This window comes from Protopterus annectens, chromosome 9.part0, assembly GCF_019279795.1.
Source record: "Protopterus annectens isolate FY-2018-M chromosome 9.part0, PAN1.0, whole genome shotgun sequence".
NCBI lineage: Eukaryota > Metazoa > Chordata > Ceratodontiformes > Protopteridae > Protopterus > Protopterus annectens.
The window spans coordinates 574,170,079-574,189,563 of record NC_056743.1 but is presented as its reverse complement, the minus strand read 5'-3'; positions in this window follow the sequence as shown (position 1 = coordinate 574,189,563).

Sequence of the window (19,485 nt, the reverse complement as noted above, 5' to 3'; positions counted from 1 at the left end):
TCAATGATGCCTGAGTGGGGGATAGTGTCAAAAGCCTTGGCTAAGTCTAGGTAGGCTGTAGGCACAGATCTCCCCTCATCCAGGGCCTTGGTGACTGTCTTGAAGAAGTCCACCAGGTTTAACAGGCATGATCTTCCTTTGGCAAATCCAAACTGAGTAGGGTCAAGTATTTGGAGATTACCTATATCTTTGTTGATAAGTTCCATGATGATTCACTCCATGGCCTTGCAGATAAGGCTAATCAGGCTAATAGGTCTATAGTCCCTGGGGTCAATGGAAGCACCACCTTTGTGTAAGGGAATAACAGTGGCCGTTTTCCATTCAGCTTGGACAAAGACATTGCTTAGACTATGATTGAAAAGAGTACAGTTGGTCTTGTGTGATAGCTTGAGGCGAGCCATTTTCAGGTATATCTTCAGGGAAAGTGGAAAGAAGGGTAAAGTTACAGCTAAATTTATCTTGCAGTAGATTTACTGTAATTTCTGCCTCAGTGTAGGTAATATCATTCACAATCATCTCAGTGCATTACTACATTGTGCTTTTGAGTTTACAAACATAACTAAAAAATGCCTTGTGATTGTCTTTGGCTTGTATTAAGTTATGTTATGTTATATTATATTATATTATATTATATTACATTATACTAATATGTTTGTCACTGTCAGTGCCCTTAGGAATATTATTGGTACTCACACAGCTATAATATCACTGCTAGTGAGAGATCTCTAGTGTAAGAAAATGAAAAGGCCCTTTAAAGAAGTTAGAAGTAATAGGGGATACAGCTGCATAAAAATATGATTAATTAATGAATTAATTAACTCAGAGTAATTGCAGCAAAACAGAGATGAATGTAGAATTAGATTTAGTTAATGATTCACATATGAAACCCATAAAATAAACTGAAAAGTATTGTCCCTCATATTAAGTTAACAGTGCCTGTTTTTATGTGTACATGAAATCTGGTGAGATTTGACAGACAAACAAAGGCTTTTTGGCAGTGTTCAGGTGACCACCTCTACAGAGTAGTGGTTGTAGATGCTGGAACTGCAGTACACTGCACAGTATTTGTAGTGAGCAAATTTACATTTCAAGCAAGGGAGCAGCTATTTGTGGGACTGTTACAACTGAAAACAGAGGAATCACTGCATCAGCCATTTCCTATGCAGATGGAGTTCTACATTAGTAGAGCTGAACTTAACTGAATAAAAGCTCAATATGTTCAGCTTCATGACACCTAGATGAATTTCATGAGGTATACGGAAGCATCTTATGACTCAGGACCCTCAAGAAAACTAATACCTCCTCCTCAAAGCGTGCACTTTAATGCCACTACCAGTCTTACTGGTGTATTCACTTTATGATGCATCAATTACTCTTATTTTTAACTATATTAAAAATTTACCTCAAAACCATAATATAAAAGCCACCCATGAAACACATTCAAATGGATTATTTGGCTTAACATTTATTGTGATATGGTTTCAGCTTATTAAATTCACTGAAGATGTTAACATTTTTCCAGCTTAAGTTGGAAATGTTTCTTTGGTAGTGTTAATGCACCTTCACAATTACTGCATGCCGGATTTGGGTAAAGAAAAAGAGAAATGCACTGTAAAACCCAATTGTGACTTAATGCTGAAATGTAACATGCTGTTCTCGTTTCATTGCTTGCTACAAAGATTTTCTAAACAGTCCGTTAAATAATGTTGGGACATTTGAAGATATGTTTGGCATTTTTTCTAAGAAATACATATTCATTAATTTTAACATAGTCGGATTTATGGTGTTTCATTGCACCGCATGTGGAAAGGTAACACATGACTACTGTAGGTATTTAGTTCAGCGTCTGTCATTGTTCTATCATACTACAATAAATGAATTTCAGTTATTGTGTACTATTAATAATTCCTCTTGGCATAACATATTTCCCAAGTCTTATTCAGTTTAAAATGTTAAAACTGATTTGACACTAACCCTGTAAAATACATTAATGGCCTTCTTTAATGATAATTTCCTATGTGTTTTTAAAATTATAGTATTTGCTAAAACACTTGACTTATATTCAGTAACAGAAAAAAAATCACAAAACTATAGGAAATATGCTGGTTCCCTGGGATACTATTGCAAAATATTTGTGTTGTATGTGACCTACGCCCCATAAATCTCTGAAAATATTAATTGCACATTTTTTATCTTCCATAAACAGCAGAATACTAACTTAGCTGCTTAAAGCAGGGTACCTGAGTTTTTTTTTCAATGATGCACTTAGATGCATTCAACATATAGGTGTAATACTGTTTTAATCAGGTACAGAGTCTGAGGTATATATTTCCGTGAAATGCAAGCAAAGTGAAAAATGTTAAGTGCCTCAGCTGAGATTTGGTTTTAGGCTATTGAGAATATTAAAGTAATTGTGTTTTACCAGATCTTGCAGTTTAACCACCTTTCTTAACCAGACATGAGCCATCTAAACAGATAATTCCTGGAAAGTCTATCAAATGACTACAATTCTGAGAGGATTTTCAGGATCAGAGAATTTATACATCTTGCCTGCAATCTGGTCTCAGGCAATGATGTTTCTCTTAACATTACAAGTGTAATTTTAGAAAAGTAAAATGGATCTCTACCCTTCAGAGAATGTACATGTCAATGTCTATAGTGGTGTTTCACAGTTTGTAATTGTTAAAAAAAAGTGCACTAATATTGTCTACATGCATTAAAGTATCGATTTATACAAAGTCTATTGTATGTGTGTCTGTTTTATTTCACCTGACTTAAAAGATTTGCTGTAATATAGACATACAGCAGAAAAAAAGATCATGAGTGAAGATATACTTTCAACCTTATGTTATAATCTTTATTCTGTGGGCTGATGACCTAGAATGGAAATCAGTATTTGTGGTCATCTCCGATTGCTCCGTAACAACTTTTACATAATATTATGGTGTCCCTTTTAAGGCCAGTACTACATTATTAAACAGTGGGAGATCTCATTCAGTGCTGTGCCTTCATCAGCAGTAAGCAAAGTTCTTCAGTTTGTAACCTTCATGAATTTCTCTATTGATTTCCTAAACAGAACGACAATATTCTGAATTGTCTTAAAAGTAGCATAGTAACCAGAGATACAGATGAAATATTAGTGCCTAATCAGTAGCGCATAACTTACTGAATTATGCTGAAACATGTTTAGCTTATCATGTCTTATTTTTAATTTATACAAGATTATTATAGTCACTTTGTAATGTAGTGAAGAGGGAACTCATTTAAAAATGTTGTAAAACCTGTACATAATGTTATACTAAATATTAAATACTAATAATAACAATGCATTGGTATAAAATAAGGTAACCTTTTCATGGTATACAACTGTCACTTAAAGTTTGCCAGCTTTTTTGTTTAAAGTTATAATGGTCAGATGTATTAAGGGATTAAAACCAACAGAGTTTTGCCAGAAATATCCAGGATTAGTTTTTGCTGTACATCTAATCCATATTTGTTTTGCATCTCTAAATTAGTCACTTGTTATGTTAAATGCACTTTATTTCAAACTGCTGTGCTAGACATTACCTACTGGCTACCTGTAAAAATGGTAATGAATGCTACAACACTGTACATTCATACCATTCCTAACATTTAGGGTGCCTCTTGTAACGTTTGATTTCTAGCATTTAGAAGGCTCTCTGACTGCATCAATCCTTGAGTAGAGCTAAAGGTATTTTGTGTAAACTTGAAAGGGATATGAGAAAATATCATGCATAATTCAGTTCTTCTTTATTACATCACAGAGACAACTGTACACCAGTAATCTCCTACACGAAGCAGATGATCTAATGAGAGGCTTCTTTGAACAGTATTATCCTCAAGAGTGATGTTCAGGAAGCCTGTTACTACAACAAAAACTAGTAACCAGAATGAAAATGCACTCCAACATGCAACAAATTGTCTTACATTTGTATGATTATTCTTACATGAAACATACCATGATATACCTTATTTAATTTTACTATTTTTATTGTGCACTTATAAGAGATTGGTCCCCTTTAAGAGGATGGAATTTGTTTTTCAATTACTTAATTGGGTAGGAGGTGTTGAGGTAGATTAATTCAAGGGGGATTGGTCAAAGGGAGCTTTTAAAGGTCACAAGCAACCTGGAAGATTTTAACTTTGAAAAAGACCAATGTAAGGATGAAAGAGCTTAGTTCTTGTTTTGTGTATCACTTTGTTTAAATAAATTGCAGAGAGGTACGCAGCTCTTAGCTTTACTGCTACTACAACTACAAGCTTCACTACTTTCTTAGTGTATGTTTCTTCATAGGCATCTTTAATCGTAGCACAAGTTAGAACCTACAGGCTTCCTTTCCTTTGTGTTACCATATACTTCATTTGTTAAGCTGATCAGTTACATTTTATCCTGCCAACCCTAGTTGCTCAATCGTCTCCACCAGTGCTAGCATGCTGTACCCAATTCTGGTGGTATGATGTATCTCTGTCGCAGAATTAAAATACATACTGCAGCATACCATACACTGTCATGTCACTCATATTTTAAACTGAATCTTTTCTACTCATTGTTATCCATGTACAAAAGAAGCCAGGCACATACTACAAGACATCCTTGAAATTCACTGTGCTTGTGGCTTGCACTTCCTCTCCATAATTTGTATCACCACATGACAGACTAACTTATCATGGTATAGCTGTGTACAGCTGTGGCAATCCTAAAGACCTCTATACAGTCCACATCTTTCTACAAACAGCCATAAATCAATGTGCCTGCTATAGATGTATGCAAGAGCTAACATCAGACAGTCATTGTGAAATAGATCAATACACCATTAGAATCTAATTTCTATGCCACAGTGTTCACTGGATGCCTTATGCTATTCTTAGAAATAGCTGTCTTGTTCTTCAGACAACATTCTGTGGAATTTAGTTATCATGTTTGTTTGCATTAAAGAAACCCCTCAGGTTAAAAAAAACATTGTGCTGCATGTACCTAGCATTTCCTTGTTAAAGTGCATTTAGTTATTCTCCAATAAATTTTAATTGTCTTTACAGGAGTATTAATACATACAGGCTGTCACTAGTACAACTTTAGGTTGTGATTTTAAATGCTGCTGGTTACTTTCTTACATTCCTTACACAAGCATAGGAGCTTAGTGCCATGATCAGAGAAAGCAACGTTTTGAAGGAAGGTTTGCTAGTCACAAATAAAAGGAAGTGTATAATGCACCAACTATAGTGATGATTTTGATTATTTACAAAAATGCTACATTCACACACTGTTATCACTTCTACTCTCTGTATACAAACCAGGATGCCCCAAAATAGGCAGTAATATTTAGGCATCAAATGCAAATCAGAGAGTACCCATTTATATGTGAAAAAGTTGAAAGAACAATAAACGTGAACAGTCAAGGCTAGGAAAGGGCATTTAAATGAAGTCAGGAGACAGAATATGAGGCATAAATCTATAACTCAGGTGATCTCTTTGAAGAACTTTAGGGTCTAGCAGACCTTTTACGTGTAACTTGATTTAAGTCATATAAAACACAAGTTTTAATAAATTGCTTCAGTTTTGCTTTAGTTTTTTCAGAGTGAAGGTAAAGTCTCCTATATTATTAAGTGTAAAAAGTAAGCTTGCTCCATTAGCAATAACAGTTCTACATTTAAGATACTCACTGCAGGAAAAACAACTAGTTGTTTCAAGTATGAGCTCCAAAAATTCAGTTAACATTCTAACATCATGGCGGATGAAACCAGGAGCAGTGACAGAAATACGAAAGATGAGGAGATAAAAGTTCCTCGGGAACTTTTGTATTACCTTACTCCTACCTGGCTTTCCCCTTTAAACATCTTTTCTTAGAATTAGAGGACCATATTAAGTGAGGAAATGAGTTTACAAAACACAGTTGGAACCCAAATTGTTTTCTTTTTAAAAAAGGAAAAATATTAGTAATATACTGGAGTGTACCACCCCCCCATACACACACAGTGAAGGTAAAAATAAAAATAATAGAATGTTTAAGTGTGGAGCCTCTGCACAATGTCCATTTATACTTGAGGGGAATGAAGTTTGTGTGTCACATGATTTTATAATAAAATTAAAATGGAAATTTTCATGTGGAATTGTTTATATTGCAAACTATGATGCTTGTAGTAAATTTTACATTGGAAAGACTGAACATGCTTTGAAGAACACATTTACCAGCATGTGTACAGCATTAAGACACATGGTGCAACAAACAGTTTATATAAGCATTCTATTACCTGCCAGAATTTTTCAATTTTTTTGTCTTGGAAAAGATAGTAAAGTCCTCAAGGGTTGGTGACTGAAAAACTATTTAGACGCAAGTGAATTTTTCTGGCAGATTAAATTCAATGCAACAGAGCAGCCTTTTAAAAACGAGGACTGATACTTTATAATAATGAGAACAAAAGTTTGCTTTAACAACATGTTTTATAAAAATGTGTTTTTACCATTGTGTTTTAAAATATTTGCATATTTATTATCTATTTCTTTAAATGCACTATTTCATGTCTAGCATTTGACAAAGAGGTCAAGGCTGTGAGCTGTATTTCCTGTGATACAGGGTTTGATTTCCTCAGCAGGCTGTGAGCTGTATTTCCTGTGACACAGGGTTTGATTTCCTCAGCAGGCTGTGAGCTGTATTTCCTGTGACACAGGGTTTGATTTCCTCAGCAGGCTGTGAGCTGTATTTCCTGTGACACAGGGTTTGATTTCCTCAGCACGCTGTGAGCTGTATTTCCTGTGACACAGGGTTTGATTTCCTCAGCAGGCTGTGAGCTGTATTTCCTGTGACACAGGGTTTGATTTCCTCAGCAGGCTGTGAGCTGTATTTCCTGTGACACAGGGTTTGATTTCCTCAGCAGGCTGTGAGCTGTATTTCCTGTGACACAGGGTTTGATTTCCTCAGCAGGCTGTGAGCTGTATTTCCTGTGACACAGGGTTTGATTTCCTCAGCAGGCTGTGAGCTGTATTTCCTGTGACACAGGGTTTGATTTCCTCAGCAGGCTGTGAGCTGTATTTCCTGTGACACAGGGTTTGATTTCCTCAGCAGGCTGTGAGCTGTATTTCCTGTGACACAGGGTTTGATTTCCTCAGCAGGCTGTGAGCTGTATTTCCTGTGACACAGGGTTTGATTTCCTCAGCACGCTGTGAGCTGTATTTCCTGTGACACAGGGTTTGATTTCCTCAGCAGGCTGTGAGCTGTATTTCCTGTGACACAGGGTTTGATTTCCTCAGCAGGCTGTGAGCTGTATTTCCTGTGACACAGGGTTTGATTTCCTCAGCAGGCTGTGAGCTGTATTTCCTGTGACACAGGGTTTGATTTCCTCAGCAGGCTGTGAGCTGTATTTCCTGTGACACAGGGTTTGATTTCCTCAGCAGGCTGTGAGCTGTATTTCCTGTGACACAGGGTTTGATTTCCTCAGCAGGCTGTGAGCTGTATTTCCTGTGACACAGGGTTTGATTTCCTCAGCAGGCTGTGAGCTGTATTTCCTGTGACACAGGGTTTGATTTCCTCAGCAGGCTGTGAGCTGTATTTCCTGTGACACAGGGTTTGATTTCCTCAGCACGCTGTGAGCTGTATTTCCTGTGACGCAGGGTTTGATTTCCTCAGCAGGCTGTGAGCTGTATTTCCTGTGACGCAGGGTTTGATTTCCTCAGCAGGCTGTGAGCTGTATTTCCTGTGACACAGGGTTTGATTTCCTCAGCAGGCTGTGAGCTGTATTTCCTGTGACACAGGGTTTGATTTCCTCAGCAGGCTGTGAGCTGTATTTCCTGTGACACAGGGTTTGATTTCCTCAGCAGGCTGTGAGCTGCATTTCCTGTGACACAGGGTTTGATTTCCTCAGCAGGCTGTGAGCTGTATTTCCTGTGACACAGGGTTTGATTTCCTCAGCAGGCTGTGAGCTGTATTTCCTGTGACACAGGGTTTGATTTCCTCAGCACTCATTTTCCTTCTGTATGATGTTTAGCAAGTCACTTTACCTGAGATTGCTCCCAGGTCACCCCTAAAAAGGGCCTGTGTGTCCAGTGGGCCTACCTGGTTAACAAATAGGATTATTATTATGCGATGCCCTCACTAGCTGTCATATGACTCGTCTATATTTAAATGTCATGTGATGATCAGTAGGTTTCATTCTATAGAAGTCTAAGATGAAAGCATTAAGTTAAAACCACGTTGCCTTATTCTACTGCCCTGGACTGATGTATTTCCATATGGATTTGTGTTTATTATACATTTGAGGATGGTTTGGTTTTAGGTACATATGACATACAAATCACCTATATTACTGTTTCCTTCGCAGAGAAATTCTACAGTGTCCAGTAATGTCTTATTGTATTTCAAGTGATGCAGGATACTCATGGGAGCCCTAGTTGAAGACACCCATAAGGACACCACACAGCATTACAAAGCAATGTCACTGCCCATGTGCAAACAAAAAATATCACTGATCATTTGTTTAGCCTGCTGAAGGTACACAGCTGCTGCCTTTAGGCATCTGTAAGATTATGTAGTATGCCCCTGATGCTGTTTGCAAAATGTTTATAGCATGCTGCATGCTACCTGACATAATGATGGAGAAGTCTGCAACCCATCCATCCAGTCATCTATCCATACATCCATCCATCTGGAGAACTTCCAGACACACTACCACCACCACTGTCACAGGCAGCACACCAACATCATCTGCCAGTGACCGCAAGGATGACAGACAGAAAACAGAAACTGTATCACACTGTCCCAGTGGCAAGCACAGTACATGAAGTGTAGATGAAGTATCTGTGAGTAGTCCAGCACTATGGGCCATGTGAAGCACATAATGACAGTGTGATATCACAAAGAACAAACATGATGCATGCAATGTTATGTAAAGGCTATGCTGGGAGGCTGATGGATGAATCACACTGTGCATTAGATGCCTATGCTTACAGCACACAAGATGGAGGGCAAAGTGAGTCACAGTCACTATCATTTACCCATGTAACAAAGAATACAATGACAAATGGCTAACATCACAAAGGACATGGAGTGTCATGTCATCAGAGGTAGAGATCAGGCTATTGTCCTAAGGGGTTCCCTGACTCATACTCAATATCATCTTATGACAGGGGAATTGGCATTATAGGGCCAATACTTGGACAGAGTACTGCTCTGCAACTGCAATCTGGGGTCACCACAGTGGCCTGACATGGTGAGACTACAGACTTCCTTTGACAAGAATATTGTGGTATTTTGCAAATAAGAGGGACCTGCATGGATTCCCTGGGAAAGGTAACCTACCACTGGAGGCTAGGGATCATAGCCATCCAAAACATGGTTTGGTGGAATTAAATAATGCTAGACTGACAGGAACAGATTGTGTATCCTGGGGATGTACCCATCCCAAACTATAAACTACACACCTTGACAGGCCACTGCTCATGTCACTTGAAATTCTTCACAGAGTTGGATATGGAAGTCAAGTACTCCACCATAGTCTTCATAAGACATTGTATGATATCATCATTGAACTCCATGACCTCAAGAAGGCACTGATATCAGTGGGGTGCATTTCTCATGAAAGCCATGCACCACACCAATCATACCCATGACAAAATTGGTATCAGCAGACTACACCTAAATATAGCCCTGCACATCTGTTGAATGAACCTCTGCATTGCTTATAGATCAGAGAACAGATGTGATAAGTGATTGTATCAGGCTCACCTGTCGGGCTACAGTAGGGTTGGTAAACCCACACTGATTGCAGTATTGCCTGTTGTTGCTGTGGAGCAGAACTGGTGCTCTCATTCTGGTCCTATTCATAATATCAACTTTCCATAAGGCCAAACTTCATATGGTCTAACCCAGATGATGAACATTATGGAAAGTCAAAAACTACTAAAACATACAAAACTCTGGTTTTAAAAGGGGGGGGGGAGCTCACCTGCCCCCACCACACTCTCTGATAAATATATATAAAAATTCTGAGATTCCACTGCAGTGGATAAAGGGGCAAATTCCCCTAGCCCCACTGTACGACAATCTCAGTACAGTTTGTTGTTCTGTAAAGTCGATTGTATGGTTCAACCCTATCAAGTTTGACTTTATAGAAAGACAATATTCTCAATGAGATCCACAGTCAGCTCTCATTCAGAATATCAGCTATCTATACTGTTGAACTTCATATGGTTGAATCCATATGATCAAAGTTATGGAATGTTGAATACTACTAAAACGCACAAAATTGTGGTCTCGTGGGGAGGCAAGCCTCCCTGTGCCCCTCACCCCCTGTTAATTATACATACCAACTCCAAGATTGCTCTACAGTGGGGAAAATGTCCTTATCCTCACAGAACTGCAATCTCAGTACAAACGGTTCAATGTTCACATCAATCAAATGGCTTCAACCATATGAAGTTCAACTTTACAGCATATCAATATTCTGAAAGGGATCCCTCCATAAGGAAGCTCCCATGCTAGGGATGGTGGCCATTTATGCTGTACAGCCTGTAGTTTAGTAGGTCTGGCCATACCTTCACCTGAATAATGGTTGTGGCTGACTGTGCCTGTATGTAACCAGACCCTGTGTTTCATCATCATCATCAGATCATGCACAGGTGCTGACATCAGCCTTTTATCCTGATTTAGCCACCATGGTAGTGGCCTGGCCTTTGGATATATAATATAGGACAAAACAGAGGGACTCTCAATACCCATTCCATATGTGAGGACCTGTGTTATACAAGCAAACAGTGTTACAGACTCTGTAAGTGTACAACACAGACACACCTCTGATCCCATTCCCATGTGATGCATATCTAGCATAGCCACGGAAATGTATGTCTGCCAGTGCATAGTGCACAGTAACTATGTAGACATACAATATGGTTACTAATTTGGTGTAATTCCTTCTGAGGCATGTGAAGAATGACCACTCCTGGAAGCTTTGTCAACTTCTGCAGGTCTTTCATCATCTCCTTGAGCTCCTCCTCATCAGTTAAGCTTGCTGTGGGAGGTGATCCACATCTAGCGCCCAACGTTTGTGCTACCAAGTTCACGCCTTCTGGTAGGGCCATGTGATCATGTTGATGACATATCACTGGCCTATAATTTGTGATCCTTCCCATCCCAGCAGCAGCATTAGTGTTATGGACAATGGCCTCTTATGCATAGAACTTTAGAGGCTGGTGAGCATGTCCCTCTCCTCAGCAGTTAGTGCCCATGTACTTGATTGTGTGTAGCAAGATATCATTCTCAGCTCAGATTAATTTGTCCAACCTCTGATGTCTACCTTCTGTAGAGGACATATAGACACCTTTGGGAGCAAGACATTTAGCAGGATGGCAACTACATGAACAATAATCACCATATGACAGTTGTGGAAAGGAGTAGGAGCGCAGTAGGTGAAGTAGATATGCCGAGCTGTGGACACTGGGGTAATCCAGTGGTGCCACAGACTACAGGTAGCAACAGACTTGTATACATGTACATCTGGGGTGTCGGCCACACAGAAATTACAGGAATATACTTATGAAGGATGGGCTTTGCTGACTGCATGGTTTGGGGTAAGATTGCAGTAGCATGTGAATGTGGGGTCTAATGGTGTGATGTTTGGTCACACATGGGGGAACCACAACAGTTGTTTCCACATTACAAGCTCACAGTTAACTATGAGTAAGACATACAGAATAGTACAGCAACAGGCAGCAAGGATAGTGGCCTGTCTTCCCTCTCCTACAATGTAGCTATGCAGCTGCGTATATTATGTGAGGCATAAACTGTGGTGGTGGTGCTGCAGTAGTGTTGTTGCCTCACAGTAAGACGTTGTCCTGTTCGATTCTCAGCTAAAGTGTCTTCTGTGTGGAGACATGCGTGAATGGGCATACCTTCATTGAAGGTTGTGCGTCAGGGCTGGCAACTCGGTACGTAAAAATCTACTGCCAATCATTAGTGGACCGGAGTTCTGCTGTGGCGACCCCTAACTGGGAAAAGCCAAAAGATACAACAACATATATATACCAGGACCCATTTTACAAATTCATATTACAGATTAATTTATGAACCTATATTGTACCCCAAATCAGGGGATCACACGTACACCACACCAGAGATATACCTCTTATCACACTAATGCAGATAATGGTATAACATATCTGAATTGTGTCTTCTGAATGCTTTTCTTCTCTGATGCCAGACACTGGTCACAAAATGATGTATAGGTGCCAAAGCTCCTTTTTTCAATGCACACTTTGGTATTTGAAATGATGGCACATCCACTTAAGCCAAAAGCTAACAGTGAATTGTAAAGGATCTATTCATATCAGTCTATATTCAATGTATATCTCTGAATCTCTATATTTTACTGAAGCACATAGGTGACATAACCCATAGCTAAGGCCAACATCACACCTCTGTTACATCATGAGTGTTGGCTCATGTATGTCCACTACACATGTATGAAGGTTATGCTTCACTGCTGTACTGCTCAAGATCCAGAATTCACATCTCAACTGTGAATTGCAAATCACCATCTTTTTGTACAGAACATTTGGGGTGATGCCTGCTGACATTAATGACCTGTGGATTGCATCTGCCTGATCTGTTAAGGAGTGTAAGACTCTTCGTTATCTGTTGCATACTCAGCTCAGGAAGCAACTGTTGAGACCATATGCAAACCAATTTCATAAGGTAGATTCATGGAAAAAGCTTGCAATCTGCTTTGTGAGTCTACTGACATGTCTTTGAATGGTGATCAATGCAGACAGCAGTATGATGATCTGTGGCAGTACCAACCTTAAGATCGCCAGCATTGAAAAGTGCAGGTTACACAGGAATGGATCGAATGATGTAGTAAATGTTTCCAGCTACTACTGCTTTTCAAAGTGCAATTTTAACTTTTTTTGTCATCAATAGACCTATCATGTTGGTTGGCAAAAGAGGTAGCCAGCATGGCTTTACTAAAGACTGGTCATGTTTAACAAATCTGATAAACATTTAATCAGAATTTATGGGAAGCACTGGACCAGAGTTTACCTGAACCTGGCAAAGATATTCTACTCAGTGACACATGTTTTCATAGGTAAGGAACTAGAAAGACAAGGGACACACACACACACACACAGACACACAGACACACACACACACACACACACACACACACACACACACACACACACACACACACACACACACACACACACACACACCTATCTGTCTATGTATCTATTTATCTACCTGAATCTCTCTCTCTCTCTCTCTCTCTCTCTATATATATATATATATATATATATATATATATATATATGGTTCTACCTCACTTAAACGACACGCCGGAACATCGACACGGAAATCGCGAGCCCCAGAAGATCGACAGCGCAGAAGACCGATGCGACGGGACCTAGAAGATCGACAGTGCAGAAGACCGACCCGACGGATGAAAGCACCGACGCCGAGGATGCCGACATGGGAAAAGGCTGTGTAAGTATGCGGTAGTGACGGACGTTAGGGTGCGAGTAAGGTAAGTGTGGATATTAACGGTCTGTGGGGATAGGGGTGGGTTAAGTGAGTTAGGGTTAGGGAGTGGGTCAGGTAAGTGTGCGGTAGTGATTGTGTTTGGGTTAGCGGATAAGTGAGTTAGGGTTAGGAGCGGTCAGGTAAGTGTGCAGTGATTGTGTTTGGGTTAGGGTGGGATAAGTGAGTTAGGGTTAGGAGGCCAGGTAAGTGCTAGTGACGGACGTTAGGGTTAGGGTTTGGGTTAGGGTTGTAGGTAGTTGTGTATGTGAGGTTTAGTGTGGGTTTGTAGGGATTTTGGTGTGCTTGTGTTGTGTATGTGGTTTTGGACGGGAATGTGTTTTGTTTGTTGATTGTGGTGTGAAGTGTATGAGGTTTCGTGTTTGTGTACCGTCGGTTATTTCGTTGTCGGGCATGTGGGATTTTGTGTTTTTGTACTGTCGGTTATGTGGTTTCGGTGATTGCGTTGTCGGTGTTTTGGTGTTTTGTTTATGTGAGGTAGAACCATATATATATATATATATATATATATATATATATATATATATATCCATATAAATCAAGGCAGATAATGAATTGGCTATGTGGAAGATCATTAGGATTTAAAATTAGCCAAATTTACTTCTGAGGTTTAATCATTGTTTTGGTGCTGCTATGGGTTCTGTTCTGGGGCCTGTGCTATTTTCCATCCTTATGGCAGACTTTGCTGTTTTCAGAGATATCTGTACAATTACGTTTGATGAAGACACAAAGGTGGGGACAATTGTAACTAAACTGTCTGATCAGGTAGGACTGCGAGAACATTAGGACACCTTTCATCTTTGGGCATTGTCAAAGAAGATGACATTCAATGCAACAAAATAGAACAAAAATGTAATTCATTTTGGGACCAATAAATCATTTGGGTGCTCTAAACAATGTCCACCTGGCTAATAACAACTCTTTAAAGGATCTTGGAGTAGTTATTGAAAAATCTTTTTAAGTTTGAAGCTAACATGTCATCCATTCTAAGAAGTTACTATTCAGCCATCAGGGTTATTTTGCATAGACTATAGAGTAGAGATGAACGGTTATTTACAATCCTGTTTAAAGTTATCATCAGACATTCTTTAGAGTACTGTGTTGTAGCCTGCATTCACTTTTGTATTTAGATTAAAAAAGTGGAAAGTTCTCAGAAATTCATTGCAAAATAGATTTTTAAAGTTAGGTTCTTGAATTATAAATCCAGGCTTGAGTGGTTGCATCATTTTTCATTGAAATATAGATTTATTAAAGGATGCAATTTTAATATACAAATGCAAACATGATATAGCTGTGGCAGCTGACATGGGTATAAGCTATTCAAATCATTTCCTGGGCACTAGAAACAGCCAGCAGCATGTTACCAGACCACTCAGAAAGACTCTTTTGGGGTGGAAAGCTTTTCATAGCAGAGTGGGAGAGGGTGTGGAATATGCTCCCCCTAAGTGTAAGGAAGATAGATACAATGGGGTCCTTTAAAAGCAGCATTGATAAATCCTTTGGTAATACGGTCTACAATCCATGACAGATTGGGTTCAAACTCTTCAAAAGTCTCTGAAGGAGCACTGAGTTTGATTTGCATACATTGAACATTGAGACATGCAACACAGTGTGGTTAGTGTGGCACCTACCTATATGTTGCACTGTATTACCTGCTAGTCTGACACTTACCTATATGTTGTACTATATTAAATGTTAGTGTGGCACTCACCTATATGTTGCATTGTATTACCTCTTAGTGTGGCATTTACCTATATGTTGTACTGTATTACCTGTAAGTGTGGTACTTACCTAAATGTTGCACTGTACTACCTGTTAGTTTGGCACCTGCCTATATGCTGCAATGTATTACCTGTCAGCACGGCACTTACCCATATGTTGCAATGTATTACCTGTTAGTGCGGCACTTACTTATATGACGCCCTGTATTACCTGTTATTGAGGTGCTTACTTATATGTTGCACTGTATTACCTGTTAGTGTGGCACTTACCTACATGTTGCACTGAATTACCTGTTAGTGTGGCACTTACCTATATGTTGTAATGTATTACCTGTAAGTATGGCACTTAACTAAATGTTGCTCTGTACCAACTGTTAGTTTGGCACTTACCTATATGTCGCAATGTGTACCTGTTAGTGTGTCCCTTCCTATATGTTGCACTGTATTACCTGTTAGTGTGGCACTTACCTATATGTCACCCTGTATTACCTGTTAGTGGGACACTTACATATATGTTGCACTGTATTACCTGTTAGTGTGGCACTTACCTATATGTTGCACTGCAGTACCTGTACAATTCGTAGGAAAACTTCAGTAATGGTATTCTTTGCAGTTTGTCTCTTTGCTGAAAGTCATGACACCAAACAGCTGCAGGCAGATCAACCACTGTCAATGCCTCTGCCTTTGGATGTGGCTGTGGGAGTTGAGAGGGCTAATAGTTCCTTATTGGAGTGGCTGAAATCTCTTCCAGACAAGCATGTCAGCTCTTTAGCCTGCTGTGACCCAGTCATCAGTGTAGCCTGAGATCTCAGAGATGTCCCACTAGGTAACTGCTACTATGCCCCTCCTACAGCACATAGCAAATATACTAGACAAATAAACTCCTGTCATCAGGCCCCTGTCAGTGACCATCTGACTCATCTGAACCATCTTTGTGGTCAGACTGGCATCCATGTGGGGAATGTGGCAGCCAGCATGCTGACTGTACCCTTCCTTATTCCCAGCCAGGTGTAATTATATCTCATTGTACCACAATCCACACATTGTACATTGTCACTTCCTCTTCCACATAACCGTTTGTCTACCTTCAGTTTGACTCTGTCCAGACAAAATCTTCCCTTGCTAGTGCATGCACATCCACCCTTCTTTGTACTGATTTGTGATGTTTTCTTTTGCACTTTTCCTGCCCTCTTCCTTTCTACTATCATTTCAATCTACAAATATCTATCTGGTATTCTATCTACACACACACACACACACACACACACACACACACACACACACACACACACACACACACACACACACACACACACACGCACAAATATGTATAAATAGGTACATATTCATTTGCATATTTGTGGGTGCTTTATACTGCATTGCATCATTACTAATTGTCACAAGCCTTGCTCCAGCATGTAACACACACTTTTTTGCCCTACAAAATAAGGAATCTGAGCTGTGCTTCTAGATGTTTTTTTTTCTCTCCTATACCCATTCTGTCACTTTGCATACACTCTCAGAATGATGTCATTGGGGAGTCCTGGTTAGTATTCTGCATATAGCAGTAAATGCAGAAAAGCTTGCTGAGTAAATAAAATCAAGCTATAGCTCTGTGTTCTAGATATGACAAGGCAGTTCACTTGCAATATCTATTTGGTGATATATCTGATGTGTTGGTTACCAATGGTTATGCAGTAATAACTGTTGGTAGTTTCGAAAATTTATGATACACAATCATTTAGTCAAACAGCTTTTATTCTGCAAGACATAGCAGTTCAAAAGAAATAATGTTTAATGTAGAAGGCCAGCTGGTACTTCCTGCAACAACCAGATCCATGCCCCCTTCAGCTCACAAAGTGCCATTCTGTTTCAGCATTTCTGTACAAAAAAAGGAATGCAGGTCAGGAAGTCTGCATCACACTCCCTAACACTTTGCATCTCAGGTGGTTGCCACCTTCATCCCACCCTTTCTATGGTTCTGATATGGGAAGTTTCACCATAAAGGTACAACTAAAGGCACCAACAATGGCAAATTTAATGCAATTTATTTAGCACTTTTATTCATCAGTCACAGAATTTCATCAGAATGAAAGAATGCATGCCCATTCAAACTTAAATACTGAGCACTCATCACATAATATATAGCTATAATTATAGTTAATATAATTCTATGTGTGATGAACAAAAAAATTAAATACAGTTTATTTACTTTTCTGTGCCTTATGTTGTAGGTTTATTTTGGCACCTGATACTGGAGCTGCCGTTTAGTTTTCAGTTTAAAAATATTGAAGAGTTCTGTCCTTAACATTAATAAATAAACAACAAAAAGTTCCTTTTTTCCTACATGAAACATACTACAGTGTAACAGTACATACAGTGTTTCTCAAATTTATTTAGCTATAGCCAATCAAGCAAAACAGAAACAATTGTCAACAAACTATGATTAAAGCAGCCTTGCCAAAAGAAAGACAGCCTTCACCAAAACTAATGAAACAATATCCACCCCTGTCTATTGAGAGGGGCTTGCAACCATTGCATCCCTCCTCACTTCTCTAAGGTTGCTGCACCCTCAAAACAGAAAGAATTAGCGCACTGACAGTTCTTTCTCTCAGGCACATAACAGTTCCAATGGTACCATTTCTTCAACAAAAGGAATTCAGGAATATTTATCTTGCTTTAGTAGCAGTTTCTCTACTGAGCCTGCAGCTAAACTAAGCTCCAGAAGATTTAGTTCAGTACAGTGGCATGACACTAAATGGAGACCTAGCCACTGTCCACTTGTTCTACTCCTCTTAGCTGATCATACGGCACCTGGGACACTAGTTAACTGTAAATTATCAGTGATGGGAGTACCACATTATACAAACTCTAAGTTGGGTTAGTATAACTAGAACATTCTTACCCTTGTTCATAGGTTCATAGCAGAGTGGGAGAGGGTGTGGAATATGCTCCCCCTAAGTGTAAGGAAGATGGATACAATGGGGTCCTTTAAAAGCAGCATTGATAAATCCTTTGGTAAGAGGGTCTACAATCCACGACAGATTGGGTTCAAACTCTTCAAAAGTCTCTGAAGGAGTACTGAGTTTGATTTGCATACATTGAACATTGAGACATGCAACACAGTGTGGTTAGTGTGACACCTACCTATATGTTGCACTGTATTACCTGCTAGTCTGACACTTACCTATATGTTGTACTATATTAAATGTTAGTGTGGCACTCACCTATATGTTGCATTGTATTACCTCTTAGTGTGGCATTTACCTATATGTTGTACTGTATTACCTGTAAGTGTGGTACTTACCTAAATAAGAATAATGCTAAAAGCATGTATTAGCTTAATTCTTCACAGTCAGTATGACTAATGATACAGACAGGAATGTTTAACTTCAGGAAATATCTGTGCTGTGTTTATTGTCACATGGAGCTCTAACAGCTAGCTGCAAGCGTGCTTTCTAAGACTAATATTGACAGACGCTTAAAAGCTTATGGTATTGACATCATTGTCTGTAACAGGAGTGCCAATGTCATTTCACACAGAAGTTTTTTTTAAGGTGCATTTTTTAACTGCACGTCCAAGCCCTCTACTTTCCCAGAAATTATTGAGACATTTTTTTTTTTCGCTGAACTCTCAGAAAGTGAAAATAAATCTGTGACAGAATATTGCATAATGATGGTATTTCAAAGTCATCTCTTCAACCATGTTTTAACTCATGAAGGAAATGTATTACTGTATAGTATGCAAATATACATTTTATTTACTTGTCTCTTTTCTACTGTTAACTAGTTCTACATTCATTTCCTCACATGCTGTCAATTAAACTAAATCATGTTTCTCTGAAGTTATACTATAATGTTGTACTTCCTGTTATTGTATATTTTCTATAGATGCAGTTGTGTCAAAGTTTTTCTGCGTATACGATAAAATTGTAAATATTTAGCACAAGATAAATTATATCAGATTGTGAACCTGATTCAGTGTAAAACATACCCTATGTATGCCTGTGTGACAGCGTCATCTTTTTTAAGCAGAATGATTTTTATTACTGTACAGCAACTGTAACAACCATACAACTCATATATATAACATATCATAGGGGTAACATGTTCAGTATATAGCTGTGTTATAAATTTCCATAAAATTAACTCTCACTTTAGTGCATGCCTGTCACAAGAAGCACATGGAACTTTATACATATGTCATGTTATTTTGTTTC